General features: G+C 47.6%; 1 protein-coding gene across 2 annotated transcripts in view; it reads left to right on the top strand.

Moving 5' to 3' along the window:
- The window catches only part of TJP2 (tight junction protein 2), a 114,682-nt gene that overhangs the window by 33,203 nt on the left and 66,423 nt on the right, over positions 1 to 15,056 (top strand). Inside the window, exons 1-2 of one of the 2 annotated variants that reach the window (XM_081213570.1) lie at positions 2,566 to 2,585; positions 7,721 to 7,841. The gene's annotated coding sequence lies outside the window, so the exon portion shown is untranslated. Of the gene's footprint in view, positions 1 to 2,565; positions 2,586 to 7,720; positions 7,842 to 15,056 lie in introns of those variants that run through there. The other variant, XM_081213571.1, reaches the window with a different exon arrangement.

A 15,056-nucleotide genomic window follows, 5' to 3' on the forward strand; every position in this document is an offset into this window, starting at 1 on the left:
GGGATCTACTGGTGGATCACGGTCTACTGGTTGGACATCCCTGGTACACCATTGATACACAGTTGTGTCCTAGTTGAAGCCTGCCCATCATTGAAATGGAATGTCTTTGCTTAGGGCAAAGGTTTTCAACCTTTCTGGATCCACAGCTCCCTTGACCAACTGCATTCTTTCTGCGGCACCCCTGGGGGGCTCAGGAGCCCAGTTGGGTCACCCCTTGCCTGCAGAGTGGCCAGCCTCTCACCCCTCTTTGAACCCCCTCCCTTGTGGAGCCTGCTCTCCTTTGAGAGTCCTCTGGGCAGCCACAGCTGCCACCCCTGGTCTCTGAGCTACTCCTCCCCAGCCACAAAGAGAGGTGCCTCCGCACACTGCCCCCTGGGGCCTAGGAAGCACCCCCAGACAGCCCCAGAGGCACCATTTGTCTGGGGCAAGGGTCAGCAAACTTTTTCAGCAGGGGACCGGTCCACTGTCCCTCAGACAGTGAACTAAGGTCAGCAAACTAAGGTCCGGGGGCCGGACTATATTTTGAAAAAAATATATGAACAAATTCCTATGCCCCACAAATAACCCAGAGATGCATTTTAAATAAAAGGGCACATTCTACTCATGTAAAAACACGCTGATTCCCAGCCCATCCGCGGGCTGGATTTAGAAGGTGATTGGGTCGGATCCGGCCCCCGGACCGTAGTTTGCCTAACGATGGTCTGGGGAGCTTGTAGCCAGGAACGGTGCAACAAACAGCTGTGCAATCCTCTGGGAGACAGAGATGTTGGAGGGCATCAGAGGACAGAGGGAAGGAAAGAGGGACAGAGGCCAAGGTTGCCCACGGCACCCCTGACCACCATTCAAGGCACCCCAGGGGCCACGGCACACGGGTTGAAAACCACTGTAAAAAACACAAGCTTGGTCTTGCTGCTACAGAAGGCAAAATTAGGTTAAATAATATTTGTCTCGTGCAATTCTGAGCATGTAGAATCTAGGTTTGGTTTCTGATCTCACTTTATCTAAAACAAGTTTTAGCAGTTTCTCTTCTGCAGCCTGTTTCAAGAGTGTGCACATAACGATTACAGATGAATTCAAGGTGCAGAAAGTGGGAGAACTGGGCTTGCATGTTTGTCTGTTTTCTCTTTCTGGCTTTCCAGTGATGTTCCACTTTCTACCCTCTTTCCTGCTACTATCTCTGTGTCTTTTAACAGCTCAATAGCAAGTTATAGAGGCTTAGTCAGAAATTCAACAGGTGCAGCTTCCCCCATGCTGAGATGTTGTGATGGAAAATTGGTGCCTGTTGAATTTCTGATGGGCATGTTTACAGGTACAGAAACTCTGTTTATTCTCATTTCAGAATAAAGCATGCGAAGAATAAGAAAATTAGAATTTATATTAACTAGTTAGAATTCATTATGGATAGAACTTGGTTCTCTTTTGGGAGATTGCTTCACAGCATGGCTGGTGTTAAAGAGGAATCATTTCTAAAAAAGTAAATAGATAAAAGAACATTGAAAGGTTTCCCCTCTAATTTCATTGTCTTTTAATTTCTGGCAATCTTCTGAAGCAGAAGGGAGAGTTGAACAACCATTTTAGAAATGTCTGATTACTCAGGGTTTCCCCTAGGAATAAAGGTGGAAGGCTTATTGTTAGCAAGGTGCTTGGATGGCGGGTGTCAGGGAACTGCCATCGGAGGAAGCAGGAACCAGCAGGGGGAGAGGTGGGTCTCTGGTGGAAGGGCTCATGGAGGCTGGCAGAGACTCAGCAGCTGAAGCAGGAACCAGCAGGGGGAGAGGTGGGTCTCTGAGGGAAGGCGAGCAGGAGGGAGGAAACAGGGACACGTCCAGCGAGAACAGTGGGGAGGTATCTGAAGCTCCCATAGGGAGACCCACTCCTCGCCGGAAACTGTCACGCCACGAGTCCAGAAGACGTGTTTCCGTTAAGGAGCTTTTATGCTGGAAACGATTCCGAAAGCAACCACTGTCGGAATCTGCAAGTGACTAGAGCAGCCATGTCTGAGGGGCTCCGTCACAGACAGAGGTTTGTGGACTTGCACAAACTCTGAGGGACTACGATTTTACGCACAAGCAGCTCATCATCCCATCACAGCGGGTGTGGCAAGGAAGGGTCTGGGTGCATCAGCCTGTCTTTCAGCTGGCTTTGAGTGGTCCTTGGAATGACGCCGTGTGCCAGGATGGGCCATGAAAACAAAGCTCCATCGCCTTGGAATTAATTATGGGTTGGCATGAAATGACATCTGTCTGGGGGCAGCACCTGCTGGACTTGGGGACTAGGTGATTGAGGGGAATAGGTTAGTGAGTTTGGAGTTGCCTGTGAGATCATTAAATGTGACCTACTTGCACGAAGGAGAGGTGACTCTGTCCCTGAAGAGAGTGCCTGCCAAGGCCCCAGAATGTGCCAGGCAGAGTGGCAGAGCTGGTTCTGAAATGAAGCTCATTTCTGGAACCTGTTTTCCGTGCCAGAGTTTGTGGCAGAACAAAGTAATAGTCACTCTTCTGACTGCATACGAGGTGCCGTTAGAGGCATAATGCCTGTTTTCTCGTCTTCATCTTCCCTGCGTTCAGGCTCTGTTGACTTCCAAGGCAAGTTCATGAGAGGGCAAGCATTTTATTTATTATTAAATTCGTAAACTGACCTTCATCTGAAGATCACAGGGTGGGGTTCACAACATAAAAAGACAAAATGAGAAGACATCTTGGTTCATGTGCAAGTAGAGTCAAGTCCCCTTCCTTCAGTGGCCAATGCAGGTAGTTCTTTCAGCAGGTAGTTCTTTCAGCGCTTGTTTAAGTTTGAGTTTTAAGTCTGTTTCTGCTCTTTAAGTACCGTATTTTTGCTCTATAAGGCTCACTTTTTCCCTCCTAAAAATTAAGGGGAAATGTGTGTGCGTCTTATGGAGCGAATGCAGGCTGCGCAGCTATCCCAGAAGCCAGAACAGCAAGAGCGATTGCTTCTTTCACTGCGCAGCGATCCCTCTTGCTGTTCTGGCTTCTGGGATTCAGAATATTATTTTCTTGTTTTCCTCCTCCAAAAACTAGGTGCGTCTTGTGGTCTGGTGCGTCTTATAGAGTGAAAAATACGGTACCTAAGACTGAATCAGGCTGAATCAGGCCAATAGTCCAGCATCCTGTTCTTACAGTAGCCAGCCAGATGAGAAGCCAGCAAGCCGGACGGAGCCCAAGAGCCCTCTCCCCCCTGTGGCTTCCAGCAACTGCCATGGAGGGCAGGGCAGAGCCATCATGGCAAACAGCCACAGACCGCCTTAGCCAGCCCTCTTCTATCGCCATCCAAGTTGGTCTCCTGCGGAAGCAAAGTCCATAGTTAGAATCATAGAATCATAGAGTTGGAAGAGACCTCAAGGGCCATCGAGTCCAACCCCCTGCCAAGCAGGAAACACCATCAGAGCACTCCTGACATGTGGTTGTCAAGCCTCTGCTTAAAGACCTCCAAAGTAGGAGACTCCACCACACTCCTTGGCAGCAAATTCCACTGTCGAACAGCTCTTACTGTCAGGAAGTTCTTCCTAATGTTTAGGTGGAATCTTCTTTCTTGTAGTTTGGATCCATTGCTCTGTGTCCGCTTCTCTGGAGCAGCAGAAAACAACCTTTCTCCCTCCTCTATGTGACATCCTTTTATATATTTGAACATGGCTATCATATCACCCCTTAACCTCCTCTTCTCCAGGCTAAACATGCCCAGCTCCCTTAGCCGTTCCTCATAAGGCATCGTTTCCAGGCCTTTGACCATTTTGGTTGCCCTCCTCTGGACACGTTCCAGTTTGTCAGTGTCCTTCTTGAATTGTGGTGCCCAGAACTGGACACAGTACTCCAGGTGAGGTCTGACCAGAGCAGAATACAGTGGCACTATTACTTCCCTTGATCTAGATGCTATACTCCTATTGATGCAGCCCAGAATTGCATTGGCTTTTTTAGCTGCCGCGTCACACTGTTGGCTCATGTCAAGTTTGTGGTCAACCAAGACTCCTAGATCCTTTTCACATGTACTGCTCTCAAGCCAGGTGTCACCCATCTTGTATTTGTGCCTCTCATTTTTTTTGCCCAAGTGCAATACTTTACATTTCTCCCTGTTAAAATTCATCTTGTTTGTTTTTGCCCAGTTCTCTAATCTGTCAAGGTTGTTTTCAAGTGTGATCCTGTCCTCTGGGGTGTTAGCCACCCCTCCCATTTTGGTGTCATCTGCAAATTTGATCAGGATGCCCTTGAGTCCATCATCCAAGTCGTTGATAAAGATGTTGAATAAGACCGGGCCCAAGACAGAACCCTGTGGCACCCCACTAGTCACTCTTCTCCAGGATGAAGAGGAACCATTGATGAGCACCCTTTGGGTTTGGTCAGTCAGCCAGTTACAAATCCACTGAGTGGTAGCATAGTCAAGACCGCATTTTACCAGCTCCTTTACAAGGATATCATGGGGCACCTTGTCAAATGCCTTGCTGAAATCAAGGTAGACTACATCCACTGCGTTCCCTTCATCTACCAGGCTTGTAATTCTGTCAAAAAACGAGATCAGGTTAGTCTGACATGACTTATTTTTCAGAAATCCATGCTGACTATTGGTGATCACAGCATTCCTTTCTAGGTGCTCACAGACTGTTTGCTTCATGATCCGCTCCAGAATCTTCCCTGGTATTGATGTCAGACTGACTGGGCGATAATTATTTGGGTCCTCTCTTTCCCCCTTTTTGAAAATAGGGACAACATTTGCCCTCCTCCAGTCTGCCGGGACTTTGCCTGTTCTCCAGGAATTCTCAAAGATGACTGCCAGTGGTTCTGAGATCACATCTGCCAGTTCTTTTAATACTCTTGGATGCAGTTCATCTGGCCCTGGAGACTTGAATACATCTAAACTAGCCAAGTATTCTTGTACTATCTCCTTAGTTATTCTGGGCTGTGTTTTCTTTGCTGAATCATTTGCTCCAAATTCTTCAGGTCGGGCATTGTTTTCTTTATCGGAGAAGACTGAGGCAAAGAAGGCATTGAGGAGTTCAGCCCTTTCTGTGTCCCCTGTTTGCATTTCACCATCTTCTCCTCTGAATGACCCCACTGTTTCTTTGTTCTTCCTTTTGCTACGAACATACCCATAAAAGCCTTTTTTGTTGCTTTTAACCTCTCTAGCAAGCCTGAGTTCATTCTGTGCTTTAGCTTTTCTGACTTTGTGTCTACACATGCTGGCTATTTGTTTGAATTCCTCTTTGGTGGTTTCCCCCCTTTTCCATTTTTTGTACACATCCTTTTTTAATCTTAACTCAGTTAAAAGTTCTTTAGATAGCCACCCTGGCTTCTTTAAGCACCTTCCATGTTTCCGTCTCATTGGTATTGCCTGACGTTGTGCTTTTACTATCTCCCTCTTAACAAACTCCCAGCCATCATGAACTCCCTTTCCTTTTAGTATTACTGTCCATGGGATCTCACCCAGCACTTCCCTAAGTTTTATGAAGTCGGCTTTCTTAAAGTCAAGAAATTGAGTCCTAGTATGCTTGGCTGCTCCTTTCCGCTGTATAGTAAACTTCAGAAGAGCATGATCACTCGCGCCTAATGATCCTTCCACTTCTACCCCACTAACCAGGTCATCAACATTGGTTAGCACCAGATCTAAAATGGCTGTTCCTCTTGTTGCTTCTCCCACTTTCTGGACAATGAAGTTGTCTGCAAGGCCAGTGAGGAATCTGTTTGACCTTATGCTCTTGGCTGAGTTTGACATCCAACAAATATCCGGGTAATTGAAGTCCCCCATTACTACTATCTCCCTTCCTTTTGCATGCTTGGCCATCTGTTCCAGGAAGGCATCATCTGTGTCCTCCGTTTGGCTTGGGGATCTATAGTAAACTCCCACAATGAGATCTCTGTTATTCTTCTCTCCCTTAATTTTGACCCAAATGCTCTCACTTTGGCTTTGAGGTTCTAAATCTTGGATCTCTTCACAGGTATACACATCCCTGACATATAACGCCACTCCTCCTCCTTTCTTGTCTGGTATGTTTCTCTGAAATAGATTGTATCCCCCCATTATTACATTCCAATCGTGGGACTTATCCCACCAGGTTTCAGTGATGCCTATTATGTCATATTTAGTTTGCTGTACCAAGAGCTCAAGCTCATCTTGTTTATTTCCCATGCTTTGTGCATTAGTGTACAGACATTGAAGTCCATTAATCATTCCCCCATGTCTCTTATTTAAGGATTTTTTCCTCCCACCACTAGGTCTGCGTGCTGTTTGCTCCATTTGGTCTATGACATTTGGATTATCATCTTCATCAATTGATAAGACACCTACCTTCAGGAGCACTGTCTCCCTCCCCCACATTAGTCAGTTTAAAGCCCTCCTGATGAGGTTTCTGAGATTTTTGGCAAAAACATTTCTCCCAACCGTTGTGAGGTGCAGCCCATCGCTTGCCAGAAGTCCATCTTCAAGAAACTGCAGTCCGTGATCTAAGAATCCAAACCGTTCCTGTTTACACCATTTGCGAAGCCAGCTGTTCACTTCCACTATTTTCCCTCTCTCCCTGGGCCACGTCGTTCAACTGGGAGGACAGATGAGATGACAATTTGCGCATTTAGTTGCTTCAATTTCCTGCCCAGAGCCTCGTAGTCTCTTTTGATCTTCTGGAGGCTATTGCTTGCAGTGTCATTGGTTCCCACATGAACCAAGAGGAAGGGGTATTCGTCAGTGGGTTTTATGATTCCTTGCAGTCGTTCAGTTACATCTTGGATCTTAGCCCCGGGGAGACAGCACACTTCCCGAGACATGTTGTCAGGCCCACAGATCACTGCTTCTGTTCCCCTCAGTAGGGAATCCCCTATCACCACTACACGCCTCCTCTTAGGTTTGGTCGGGGTTCTTCCGTGAGCTGTCCGTTCCAAGGTCGCCTGCACATTCCCTGAGGACTGACTTTGCTGCTCGTCTTCATATACCTGATCGACTGTAATGAGGGAGAGATCCTCAGATGGAGTCTGCTCTTCGTCTTCCATGCTAGGGGAGAGGACCTCAAAGCGATTGTGTATTTCTAAACAATCAGAGCGAACCCTGGGCCTCCTACTTCTTTGAGTCACGTTTCTCCATATATCTGGCTCCTGTGTTGGTGAACTAGCCTCCTTCTCAGGGGAGTCCCCTGTCTCCTCCTTGGTGGAGACAGTGTGCTCTGTTGCTTCCAAGAAGAGCTCCAGCTCTCTAATTCTTTGGAGCGTAGCTACACGTTCCTCCAGTTGCTGGACTTTGAACCATGCACCCCGCAGTTGAACCATGCACCCCGCAGGAAGAAGGACTTTATTTTATCTGCCCTGAATCTCCCAACATGCAGCTCCAGTGGGTGCCCACAAGTTACGAGAGATGGAGGAAAACTTTTCTCTATCAACTCTTTCCATGCCATTGATAATTTTATAAACTTCCGTCATGTCACCTCTTACATTTCTCTAAACTAAAAACCTTTCCTCATAGGGGAGCCGCTCCATTCCTTTGATCCTTTCATTTGCCGGTTTCTGAATTGTATAGTGATTGTGTAGTGCTAAGTACAGTGAAAGAACTTGTTCAGACTCCATCAAAACTAGTAATGCCTGCTCTGTCAGTTGCCATGCAGAACTATTGCCTTGCATGTGCCACATGCAGTTTAAAAGTTACTGCCAATTGTTAAGTTTTTAGTGTTTCAGGTTTAATGTTACTTGCACTAGACTTACCCTTTCCTTTCCTTTCCTTTTCAACTCAGGGAACAGACAACAATCCCACCTTCCCCGTGTGACTGGGACTGGAACCAGAGCTGTAACTCCAGCCCAAGACATCCTGCAGGAAAGAGACTGAGAGGACTGAAGCGAGGCCTTCCTCACCAGGTACTTGTGCTAACAGATCTGTAAATCTAAAATGCTTGAGACGTTGCGACTAACCTTTGACCATGTATTTTAAAAATTATGTTAGTGACATTTTTGCCACAGAAAGACAGAAAATAAAAGTGGCAAGGTACAAGGGAACAGTACAGTGGTACCTCAGTTTTCGAATGTAATCCATTCTGGAAGACTGTTTGACTTCCAAAACGTTCAAAAACCAAGGCGCAAATGGCAGTCTGCAAATTCAATAGAGAAAATGGGGGGACGGACCTCAGTGCGTTCGAAAATGGAAGCATTTACTTCTGGGTTTTCTGTGTTCAGAAACTGAAATGTTCGACTTCCGAGACATTTGGAAACTGAGATACCACTGTACAAAAGGTACTGTAGTTAAGCTATTGCAAAGATATTGCATTGTGTAGAGAAAAGTTACTTACAGATCTCCTCGCGCTGCATTGATCCATTGAATGCAACTCTTCCCCACTGACAGCTGATTTGATGGAGGTCAGAGCAAGGGTCTATCTTTGTTTACATATAAGATGAAGGGCCACCATATTACCGTATTTTTCGCCCTATAAGACGCACTTTTCCCCCTCCAAAAATGAAGGGGAAATCTGGGTGCATCCTATGGGGCGAATGCAGGCTTTCGCTGAAGCCTGGAGAGCGAGAGGGGTCCGTGCGTACCGACCCCTCTCGCTCTCCAGGCTTCAGGAAGCTATCCCAAGTCTTGCAAGCCCGGCGGGATGTCCCGCGGGCTCGCAAGGCTTGCGGGCAGCAGCCTGCACCCAAAAGCTGGGGACAGCGGGGAGGCGCAGAGCCGCCACCCCGCTATTCCCCGACCTGATTTGGAGGCTGGCGGGGGGAGAAGCAAGCCTGCTTCTCCCCCCCCCCCGCCAGCCCCACAAGCTCGGGGGATAGGGGGATGGCGAAGCACCGCCATCCCGCTATTCCCCGACCTGATCTGGAGGCTGGGGGTGGGAGAAGCAAGCCTGCTTCTCTCCCCCACCATCCCCACAACCTCCAGATCAGGTCGGGGAATAGCGGGATGGCGGCGCTCCGCCATCCTGCTATTCCCCGACCTGATCTGGAGGCTGGGGGTGGGAGAAGCAAGCCAGCTTCTCCCCCCCCCACCAGCCCCACAACCTCCAGATCAGGTCGGGGAATAGCGGGATGGCGGCGCTCCGCCATCCCGCTATTCCCCGACCTGATCTGGAGGCTGGGGGTGGGAGAAGCAAGCCAGCTTCTCCCCCCCACCAGCCCCACAACCTCCAGATCAGGTCGGGGAATAGCGGGATGGCAGCGCTCCGCCATCCCGCTATTCCCCGACCTGATCTGGAGGCTGGGGGTGGGAGAAGCAAGCCTGCTTCTCCCCCCCCCAGCCCCACAACCTCCAGATCAGGTCGGGGAATAGCGGGATGGCAGCGCTCCGCCATCCCCCTATTCCCTGACCTGATCTGGAGGCTGGCGGGTGGAGAAGCAAGCCTGCTTCTCCCCCCCGCCAGCCCCACAAGCTCGGGGGATAGGGGGATGGCGGAGTGCCGCCATCCCGCTATTCCCTGACCTGATCTGGAGGCTGGCGGGGGGAGAAGCAAGCCTGCTTCTCCCCCCGCCAGCCCCACAAGCTCGGGGGATAGCGGGCCAAGCTGTCCCTGAAGGCAGAAGAGGGAGACGGAGCACTCCATCTCCCTCTTCTAGCTTGGGATGGTTGCGCAAAGCCTCTGCTGGGCAGCGCAGTGCGCTGCCCCACAGAGGCTTGGGAGGCTGTCCCTGAAGGCAGAAGAGGGAGACGAAGTGCTCCGTCTCCCTCTTCTAGCTTGGGGATGGCTGCGCAAACCTGGGGGGAAATCAAATTTTTTCCTTTGATTTCCCCCCTCAAAAAATAGGTGCGTCCTATGGGCCGGTGCGTCCTATAGGGCGAAAAATACGGTATGTCATTGGGGGGTAGTGTCTCTAACCATCAACCGTGATACACCAATCGCCCTGATAACACCATATTCGGTCTAACTACCCTTGAATGTTGAACTCTGTGGCCTCCCAGTGGTATTTCTAAACTCTGACAATTCTCTATTAATTATTTGAAAGTCATTAGAAGGTTGAATCAATAATAAAGCTGATGCCAGATTAGGTGGAATAGTTTGACATGTAATAACCGATATTTTTGCGAATACTGCAGCCCAGATATCTTTCACAAAATGACATTTCCACCAAAGATGGAAGAAATCTCCTTTCCTTCCACAGCTTTGCCAGCAATCCTGTGAGATCCTTGGCCCCTAACAATTTATTATTCCATGTATATTTCCCATCTAGTTGCAAGTTTGCTCTAGAGCAGGGGTGGGGAATCTTTGGCCCTCCAAATGTTGCCAAACTAGAGCTCCCATCAGCCCTAGTCAGCATGGCCAATGGTCAAGACTGATGGGAGATGTAGTTCAACAACATCTAGACAGTCAAAGATTGTCCCACTCCTGCTCTAAAGAGCTCACATAAGCATTTGTTGTTTAGTCGTTTAGTCGTGTCCGACTCTTCGTGACCCCATGGACCAGAGCACGCCAGGCACTTCTGTCCTCCACTGCCTCCCGCAGTTTGATCAAACTCATGCTGGTAGCTTCAAGAACACCATCCAACCATCTCATTCTCTGTCGTCCCCTTCTCCTTGTGCCCTCCATCTTTCCCAACATCAGGGTCTTTTCCAGGGAGTCTTCTCTTCTCATGAGGTGGCCAAAGTATTGGAGCCTCAGCTTCACGATCTGTCCTTCCAGTGAGCGCTCAGGGCTGATTTCCTTCAGAATGGAGAGGTTTGATCTTCTTGCAGTCCATGGGACTCTCAAGAGTCTCCTCCAGCACCATAATTCAAAAGCATCAATTCTTCGGCGATCAACCTTCTTTATGGTCCAGCTCTCACTTCCATACATCACTACTGGGAAAACCATGGCTTTTACTATACGGACCTTTGTTGGCAAGGTGATGTCTCTGCTTTTTAAGATGTTGTCTAGGTTTGCCATCGCCTTTCTCCCAAGGAGCAGGCGTCTTTTAATTTCGTGACTGCTGTCACCATCTGCACTGATCATGGAGCCCAAGAAGGTAAAATCTCTCACTGCCTCCATTTCTTCCCCTTCTATTTGCCAGGAGGTGATGGGCCCAGGGGCCATGATCTTTGTTTTTTTGATGTTGAGCTTCAGACCATATTTTGCGCTCTCCTCTTTCACCCTCATTAAAAGGTTCTTTAATTCCTCTTCACTTTCTGCCATCAAGGTTGTGTCATCTGCATATCTGAGGTTGTTGATATTTCTTCCGGCAATCTTAATTCCGGCTTGGAATTCATCCAGCCCAGCCTTTCGCATGATGAATTCTGCATATAAGTTAAATAAGCAGGGAGACAATATACAGCCTTGCCGTACTCCTTTTCCAATTTTGAACCAATCAGTTGTTCCATATCCAGTTCTAACTGTAGCTTCTTGTCCCACATAGAGATTTCTCAGGAGACAGATGAGGTGATCAGGCACTCCCATTTCTTTAAGAACTTGCCATAGTTTGCTGTGGTCAACACAGTCAAAGGCTTTTGCATAGTCAATGAAGCAGAAGTAGATATCTTTCTGGAACTCTCTAGCTTTCTCCATAATCCAGCGCATGTTTGCAATTTGGTCTCTGGTTCCTCTGCCTCTTCTAAATCCAGCTTGCACTTCTGGGAGTTCTCGGTCCACATACTGCTTGAGCCTTCCTTGTAGAATTTTAAGCATAACCTTGCTAGCGTGTGAAATGAGTGCAATTGTGCGGTAGTTGGAGCATTCTTTGGCACTGCCTTTCTTTGGGATTGGGATGTAGACTGATCTTCTCCAATCCTCTGGCCACTGCTGAGTTTTCCAAACTTGCTGGCATATTGAGTGTAGCACCTTAACAGCATCATCTTTTAAAATTTTAAACAGTTCAGCTGGAATACCATCACTTCCACTGGCCTTGTTATTTGCAGTGCTTTCTAAGGCCCATTTGACTTCACTCTCCAGGATGTCTGGCTCAAGGTCAGCAACCACACTACCTGGGGTGTACGAGACATCCATATCTTTCTGGTATAATTCCTCTGTGTATTCTTGCCACCTCTTCTTGATGTCTTCTGCTTCAGTTAGGTCTTTACCACTTTTGTCCTTTATTATGGTAATCTTTGTACGAAATGTTCCTTTCATATTTCCGATTTTCTTGAACAGATCTCTGGTTCTTCCCATTCTGTTGCTTTCCTCTATTTCTTTGCATTGCTCGTTTAAGAAGGCCTTCTTGTCTCTCCTTGCTATTCTTTGGAAATCTGCATTCAATTTCTTGTATCTTTCATTATCTCCCTCGCATTTTGCTTGCCTTCTCTCCCCCGCTATTTGTAAGGCCTCGTTGGACAGCCACTTTGCTTTCTTGCATTTCCTTTCTTGCATTTCCTTTCGTTCTTTTCGTTCCTTTCGTTCACATAAGCATTACCCCTGGTCTTTAAAATTTTTGCACGGGTGAATTTAGGGCTATGCAAGCAGACACAGGGTGCTGAGCCAAGGGGCACCATCTCAAAACCTGGTAGGTGAGGTGCTGGGCTTTGGAAAGGAGGTGTGAGGCTCCTCCTGCCTCCTTCCCAAAGCCGAGTTAGTTCTTTCCCAGTTTGGGGGAGGAGGTAAGAGGGCTCTAGGATCTCGCCTCGCGCCTCCTTCCCCAAAATGGACACCTCCTTAGCTGCCTTTGGGAAAGCATCACAAGGGCTGGGCTGCCACATTTTGTCCTCACACAGGCCAAAATCTCTGTTTGATGACCTTGCCCAATGCATTGCAGAGTGGCCTTTCTCAGTTTCATGAAAGCAGGATGGACCATGCTGAGGTGGGTCTCCTTGGGTGCAACATATTCCCCAGTATTGGGGCCATTGCGCTCAAAAAGTTGCATTTTGTTCTTCAAAAAATGTATTTATAGTAATTGAGAAAATCTGAAGTGAGGCTTTCTCTGAGGTTCTCTGCTTAAGGGGCATGTGGTCTCTTGCAGACGCTGCCTGAGATATGCCAGATTGGTTTACGTGCAAAAGTAGTATATATGGCAGTTTGTTGGCATTCAGCAGGTTTTGGGGGGTTGTGTGCCTGCTCCAGTCACCTGCAGTGTCATAGCTGCTCACTGGTTCTGCTTCTCTTCTTTCATTCTTCCAGTACTAAGAGGCCCCAGGTTGTTTGTTCAACACTGCATAAGGAGCTGATCTTCTTGAAACGAAAAAGGGCTTGTAGGTCTTCTGTATTTGGGGTGGGGGGCTCACCCCAGGTGAAAGACAAACTGCTAGCCTGTAACTGTCAGTGGATCAGTTCCACTCCTTTCTAGAGATGTATGATGCCTGGCCTGAACTCCTGTGGTAGATTTCCAGCCCCATGTCCAGATTATAGAATCATAGAATCATAGAGTTGGAAGAGACCACAAGGGCCATCAAGTCCAACCCCATGCCAAGCAGGAAACACCATCAGAGCACTCCTGACATATGGTTGTCAAGCCTCTGCTTAAAGACCTCCAAAGAAGGAGACTCCACCACAATCCTTGGCAGCAAATTCCACTGCCGAACAGCTCTTACTGTCAGGAAGTTCTTCCTAATGTTTAGGTGGAATCTTCTTTCTTGTAGTTTGGATCCATTGCTCCGTGTCCGCTTCTCTGGAGCAGCAGAAAACAACCTTTCTCCCTCCTCTATGTGACATCCTTTTATATATTTGAACATGGCTATCATATCACCCCTTAACCTCCTCTTCTCCAGGCTAAACATGCCCAGCTCCCTTAGCCGTTCCTCATAAGGCATCGTTTCCAGGCCTTTGACCATTTTGGTTGCCCTCCTCTGGACATGTTCCAGTTTGTCAGTGTCCTTCTTGAATTGTGGTGCCCAGAACTGGACATAGTACTCCAGGTGAGGTCTGACCAGAGCAGAATACAGTGGCACTATTACTTCCCTTGATCTAGATGCTATACTCCTATTGATGCAGCCCAGAATTGCATTGGAGAATTGCATTGATTATGGAGGAGACAGAGGCTTGGAGACTGAAATAAGCAGAAACTAATAAGTGGGGGCGGCAGGGGGGATTAACACAAAACAATCTGGGAGATAGAGGCATGCAGGCTGCAATTCTATGTACACACCTGAGAATTAAACCCCTTTGAACTCAGTAGGATTTCTTCAGAGTAGATAGGCATATGAATGCATTTAAGTCTAAGGAGTCAGTCGGGCACAGAAAATGGAAGGATTGGGGAAAGAAGGCAACAGCTGGATGTATTTGAGAAACACAGGCCAAGGTATGAAAAGTGCAAGATTTAAGTTGGTTGTAGGTCTGGGACACACATGATGTTTGACATGGAGGCGATGCCACCCCCCGCATCCCATTTTCCATGGTGACTGAAGCTCTCCGTGTACTGTTTAGAAGCTTTTGCCATGTGTATTGGGGCCATCTTGTTGCAGGCCTCTTCCACACACCTCCTGCACCAGTCACTGGGAATCTGGAGGGTCCAGGGCACACTGTGAGCCCTTCCTGTGGGGTGGAGAATTGGTGGGTACAGAGAGGCCACCATGGCAAATGGTGTGTGTGGTCCTGCATCTTCCCCTCGATACACATTTCTTTGTTACCAGCAGGGTTTTGCTCATAGACAAGGTCATGTGCTGATGCTTATACTGCTTTGCAAACATCTGTGAGAACAGGACTTTTTCTGTTCTGAAAAGTGTCTGCTTATTTTGCTTGTGACCTAAATAAACCCCCTGATTACTGTGAAAGAAGAGATTTGAATGTCATTGGAGTTTGACTCCAAATGACAGGATGGCAAGCGGAGCTTATAAAAGCCAAAGAACATAATTTCACTTAAATGAAGCTAGTGCTGAATAGCCTTGAAGAAGAAACACAGCAAACTAGCTGTGCAGATCAAGCAAAACAAAAACAACAAACCATTGAGATAGAATTTGGTTCTTACAGTGCATTTGGTTTGAACTGAAGTGTGTCACTCTCCAGATTATAGATGTAATGCTGATTTGCTGTAAAGCAGGCTTTACAAACGGGAAGCCAGAATTGGGGAAATGTGTTGCTCCTCCCTTCTCTTGTAAGCCTTAACCATGGCTTAGCATTACATCTCCAGTGATATGTACCATGGCTAAGGTCAGCAACAGGCCCTCTAAAGAAAGGTTTAAAACTTGATTTCAACTCTGCTTAATATTGGAACCCTGGAATTAGTATCAGAGGCTATTCAGATGCAACACCA

Source organism: Podarcis bocagei (assembly GCF_964188305.1).
Source record: "Podarcis bocagei genome assembly, chromosome: 11".
In the NCBI taxonomy this organism is placed as follows: domain Eukaryota; kingdom Metazoa; phylum Chordata; class Lepidosauria; order Squamata; family Lacertidae; genus Podarcis; species Podarcis bocagei.